The sequence below is a fragment of the Erinaceus europaeus genome, chromosome 8 (genome assembly GCF_950295315.1).
Source record: "Erinaceus europaeus chromosome 8, mEriEur2.1, whole genome shotgun sequence".
In the NCBI taxonomy this organism is placed as follows: Eukaryota; Metazoa; Chordata; class Mammalia; order Eulipotyphla; family Erinaceidae; genus Erinaceus; species Erinaceus europaeus.
The window spans coordinates 115,116,897-115,122,988 of NC_080169.1; positions in this window are offsets into that span (position 1 = coordinate 115,116,897).

Here is a 6,092-nt window from a genome sequence, read left to right on the forward strand (position 1 = left end):
CTCCTCCCAAATTACCTGCGATTTAAAGTGACAGGCAGGCAGGCCCGCCCCACCAGGAGGCCTTGCTTAAAGTCCTTCAGGGCCTCTCTCCCTGCCCCCAGGCCAGCTCCTGCACTGGAAGGCTTCCCACAGACTGCAGAGGCCTGCCTTGGGCTCAGGGACACTGGGACCTTTCCCAGAGACGCCTGGGCAGCCTGAGAGTCAGGAGGGAGAGGAGTGCCTCAAGACTCCCTAGCACCCACATTTTATTGGGAGATGGGTTTTCTCCCTCCTCTCCTCCTTCCCTCCCCTCCCCCCTCCTCCCCCCTCCCCCCTCCCCTCTCCTCTCTTCTCCTCTCCTCTCCAAGCATTCCCTCCTGATACTTAACTTTTCTTTTCTTTTTTCTTTCCCTCTCCCCTCTCTCTCTCTCTCTCTCTCTCTCTCTCTCTCTCTCTCTCTCTCTCTCTCCTTGATAGAGATAGAGCAGAGAGGCATAGAGTGAAAGAGTTCACATCACTAAAGCTTCCTTCCAAGCAGAGAGAGCCAAGCTCAAATCTGGGTCCTGCACTTGGCAAAGCAGAGCAGAATCCAAGTGAGATATTTTGTCTGGAAGTTCATTTTTCTTTTTCTTTTCTTTTATTTCTTTCCTTTCTCTTTCTTTCTTTCTTTCTTTCTTTCACTGCCTCCGTGGTTATTGTTGGGGCTCAGTGCCTGCTCTACAAATCTACTGCTCCTGGAGGCCATTTTTGTTGCCCTTGCTGTTGTTATTATTTTTGTTGTTGTTGTTGCTGGACAGGACATAAAGAAATCAAGAGAGGAGGGGAAGAAAGAGAGGGGGCGAGAAGATAGACACCTGCAGACCTGCTTCACCGCTTGTGAGGTGACCCCCCTGCAGGTGAGGAGCCTGGGCAGGGGGCTTGAACCTGATTCCCTATGCCAGTCCTAGCACTTCCTTCCATGTGTGCTTAACCTGTTGCCTCCCCCCCACAGGAAGTTCACTTTTCTTAACTCTCCTAGTTTCCTCTTTTGCTAAACCCAGAATAGGTAGGTATATCAATTTTTAAGACTCTGTGAAGAAAAAGAAGAAGGAGAAAAAAGGGAGGGAGGGAGAGAGGGAGGGACGGAGGGAAGGGAGAGGGAGAAGATATATGAGAAACCAGAACACCACTTAGTCCTGGCATATGGCCATGCCAGAGACTGAACCTGGGGCCTCTGAAAACTCAGCCATACAGGTCTACTACTCTAACTCTGAGATCTCTCCCTGGCTCAATGTAAGACTTCTTAATCTCTCTTTCCAACCACAAGTTAGAAAATGTGTGTCATTGTTGCTATTGTTGTTTTGGGGTCAGATTAGTCAGTGTAAATATTTTAGACTGCAGGTTGCATATACCACCTAACCACAGCACTTTAAAGTGGTGGCATGCCTGGTTAAGTGCACACATTACCATTAATAGGGACTGGGGTTCAAGCCCCTACAGGTAGGATGCAGGGATAATTCAGGATGATTCATGAATGGGTGAAGCAGGTCTGCAAGTGTCTATGTTTCTCCCTCCCTACCTTCCCCTTCCCTCTCAATTTCTCTTAGTCCTATCAAATAAAATAGAAAGAAAAAAAAAAAAAGGAGGGGAAGGAAATGGCCACGGGGGCCACTGGGAGTGGTGAATTTCTCATGCCAGCACCAAGCCCCAGCTAACCCTGATGGCAATAAAAAATAAATACATCAAAAAATAAGATATACCGGTTAAAGCCCCCGGCTCCCCATCTACAAGGGAGTCGCTTCACAAACTGTGAAGCAGGTCTGAAGGTGTCCATCTTTTTCTCCCCATCTCTGTCTTCCCCATCTCTCTCCATTTCTCTCTCTGTTCTATCCAACAGTGACAACATCAATAGTAACAACAACATTAACTACAATAAAACAATAAAAGGACAACAAAAGGGGATAAATAAATAAATATTTTTAAAAAAAGATATAAAGATACAAAAATCCACTTACACCTCCCAGGATAGGGTGATGGGCAGGATATGAACCCCTACCTGTCCCCCAGACTCACAGACCTTGGCACCACCCCCACCCCCACCCATACACATTCACATTCTCTCTCTAGAGAAACTTCCCAATAAGATAAGTGGGTGGGCTGCCAAAGAAAATGCTGGAAACCCCAGCACAACTTGGATTCCAAGTCAACAGTGAATGTCATCAGTGTCAATATGCCTGGATAGTGCAAGTATTGGACGCAGCCCTTGCAGTGAGGGAGGGAGGGAATAGGAATGGAATTCACCGCAGGCCAGGTGTTTGGCTTTGTGTCTCCTCTAAACTCACTGCAGACCTGAGAGGCAGGTCTCATTGTCCCCACCTGCTCCAGATGGAGGAATAACTGAAGCTCAAAGTAGCAAGACAATGGCCCAAGGTCATGTAGCCCATATTGGTGGAGGGGGGCTGCAGAAGCCAGGGTCTTTCTGATGGACTACCCTTCCTCAATCCCACTGTGACACACACACACACACACACACACACACACACACACACACACGTCACACTGAGGACATGCTGTGATGTGATGACGACTGACAGGAAGCTCAGCCCTCTCTTGATATAGAAACAGAACACTGGGGAGTCGGGCTGTAGCGCAGCGGGTTAAACGCAGGTGGCAAAGCACAAGGACCAGCATAAGGATCCCGGCTCCCCACCTGCAGGGGAGTCACTTCACAGGCAGTGAAGCAGGTCTGCAGGTGTCTATCTTTCTCTCCTCCTCTCTGTCTTCCCCTCCTCTCTCCATTTCTCTCTGTCCTATCCAACAATGACAACAACAATAATAACTATAACAATAAAACAACAAGGGCAACAAAAGGGAATAAATAAATAAAATAAATTTTAAAAAATGCCTTAAAAACATTATTTAAAAAAAAAAGAAAGAAACAGAACACTGGCAGGGCCTGGCTGAACACTGAGTTCAATTCCTTGGAAGAAAAAAAAATAAAAAAATAGAGGTCCAGGTACTATTACTGCAAGGTCTCCCCCAGGGCATGGAGGGACCTGGTAGCCTGAGGCTTGTGTGTCTGTCTAGACCTGTGTGTGCAGGTCACTGCCTGGAGTTGCAGTCTGTTTCTGTCCTCCCCCATCTCTGATTCAGAGAGCTGACTGGCAGCTAGGTGACACTTAGCAGCAGTTGTGGGCAGTTTTTACGGGCAGAAAAGGTCTCTACTCTAAGGGAAAACCACTCTCTGTTCCTCCTGCTGGGCCCCAATCCAGGTCCCAGCACCCTGTGCAAACAGAGAAGTTCAATTAGACGCCTTCCCCACCCACCCAGGGGTTAGTGGGTTCAGCCTGGGTCTGAGGAAGGTACTTGAAACCCAAACCTTGAACCTAGGACCTTTGTGCTCATTAAGCCAGTGTTTGCCAGCTGACCCACCCTCCTTTTCTGTCTGCTTGGCTGGGGCTCCAGGCAAAGACCCCATTGGGTGCAAGGTAGGGAGGTATCCGGTCCTGTGGGAGAAGGAGGTTAGGACAGGCCAGGTATTCTCAGCCCTGTTTCTCATTCCTTCCTCAGCTTCCTCCACCTGGTATTGCTGTCACTTGGGTCACCAGCACAGATGGGGAATAAAGAGCACACTGGAAGTGGGTGTGGAGGGTGGGGGCAGGAAGGGGCGGAAGCTGGTAGCTGGTGACAGGTGTCTGCACTGGGATGGTGGAAGGTGGGTCCCAGGGGACAGCTGACCATGTTGCCTTCTCCAGGTCACCTGTACCTCTAGGGATGTTCAAGGGTCTTTCTCCCAAGGAGGGCAGTGTGGTTCTGAGCCCTAAGCCCTAAGCCATCCAGGGCTGGGACAGAATGGGCTCTGTCTCCAGGTATTTCAGACTCAAGTGTGCCAACCTAGGAGATTATTGGAAAGAGAGAGAGATAAAGATAGAGATAGAGATAGAGAGGGAGAGGGAGAGGGAGAGGGAGAGGGAGAGGGAGAGGGAGAGGGAGAGGGAGAAGGAGAGGAGTAGCTTAAAACTTAGAGAAGGGTGGTCACAGCCACTAGCTTCTTGGAAGGATAGCCAGCTTACCCTCACCAAGCCTCTCATGCCAGACTTCAGATGTAAGAGGACTTCTCTGACCCAGGGAGAGTTCCAGTCACTCTCAAGACTCCTAGCTGTAAGGATGCAGCCTGTTTCTGACCTGCCCTTGCCCTTGCCTTGAAGCCAGTGGCTATGAGAGATAGGGCCCTGGGGGCGGGGCTAGAGGGGGGTATACCTGGTTGAGCTTACAGTGTGTGAGGACCCAGGTTCGAGCCCCCAGTCCCTACCTACAGGGGGAAAGCTTCACATGTGGTGAAGTACTGCTGCAGGTGACTCTCTGTCTCCCTCCCTCTTTGTCATTGCCTTCCCTCTCAGTTTCTGGCTGGAGACTACCAAATAAATAAATAAAGATAATATACAAATTAAAGAAAGAGAGAAATAGGGCCTTGGGGGCAGAAGGACTGGGGTACACCAGGTCCTGGCACAGATGAGACCATGAGACCAAGAGACCAGCAGAGGGGTTCTGATAGTCCTTCCTGCCCAGACCGTATGCCCAGTGCAAAGCAAAAGCTAAGTCCTTGGATTCAGAAAGGTGTGGAGGGAGGCAGGGGGTTTGCCCAGAGTTAGAAGGATCTCCTCTGGGGCTGCGCATGGACAGGACTGGAGGTGAAGCACTGTGTGTGCATGTGTGTGTGCGGGCAGACACAGAGCCTGGGGCTTAGAGCTGCTTGGAGCTGGGTGGTACATAGCAGGTTGGGCTTCTCCATGAGAGCAGAACTGCTGTTCATTGAGGATGGGGGCCTAGACTTTGCTGTTCTCCTGTTTGTCCCCTGCCCTGTTCTCTCTTTGCTATTTCCCCCTCTGTCTCGCTGCAGCTGAGTCTGCCGCCTTATCTTACTCTTTACTTCTGTCCTGGCCCTGTGGGAGGGGTGTGTGTGTGTGTGTGTGTGTGTGTGTGTGTGTGTGTGTGTGTGTGAGACGAGTGAGGGGTGTGCTGTGTGTGTGCTGTGTGTATTGTGTAGGGGTTGTGTGTGGCAGGAGGGATGGCATGTAATATGTGGTGTGTATGTGCACTGTGGCATGTGATGTGTATAGCCTGGGTCCAAAAGGTGTGCGTGGTTATGTATGTAGTGTTTGTGTGTGTATTTGTGGCATACGATACATCGGGTGTGTGCTTATGTTACATGATATGTGTGTGGTTTAAGTATTTGATGGGTGTGTGTATGTGGCAATAATGTTTCCTGTGTGCGCGTGTGTGTGGTTGTAGCATAAGATGAATAGTGTGTGGGTGCGACACGTGTTATGGATTGTGTGTGAGGTGACTGTGTAGGGTTAATGATTTGTGTGCAGTTGAAGCAAAAGTGCACTGTGTCTGTGGCTGTGATGCAGCCTGTGTAATATTATTAATATTATGGTGTGATTGTGGTCTAAGATACGTAATATGAGCTTATGTGTTTGTGTGGTTGTGAAATCAGATGTCAAGTGTGTGTGTGTGATACTGGAGTGTAGTATGTGTGGTGTGAAGGCCAGGCAGTGACACATTCAGTTGAGCACACTCATCACCATGTACAAAGTCCAGAGATCAAAGCCCTGGTCTTCGTGTGTGTGTGTGTGTGTGTGTGTGTGTGTGTGTGTGTGTGTGTGTGTAGGAAGGTGTGTGTGTAGGGAGGTGTGTGTGTGTGTGTGTGTAGGGAGGTGTGTGTGTGTGGGGGGGTGTGTGTGTAGGGAGGTATGTGTGTGTGTGTGTGTGTGTGTGTAGGGAGGTGTATGTGTGGGGGAAATTTATGATCAAGGAAACAGTGCTGCAGATGTCTCTTTTTTCTCCCTCTCTTTAATTTTTTAAACTTTATTTTATTTGGTAAAACAGAGAGAAATTGATGGGAACGAGGAAGTAGAAAGGGAGAGAAAGATACAAAGAGACACCTGCAGCACCGATTCCCTGCTTGAAGCTTCCCCCCTTCAGGTGAGGGCTGGCAGCTTGAACCTGGGTCCTTGTACATGGTAACACGTGCACTTAACCAGACGTGCTACCACTCAGCACCTCTTTCTTCATCTCTATCTCCCCCTTATCCTCAGTTTCTCTCTGTTTCTAACCAGCAGATGTGCAAG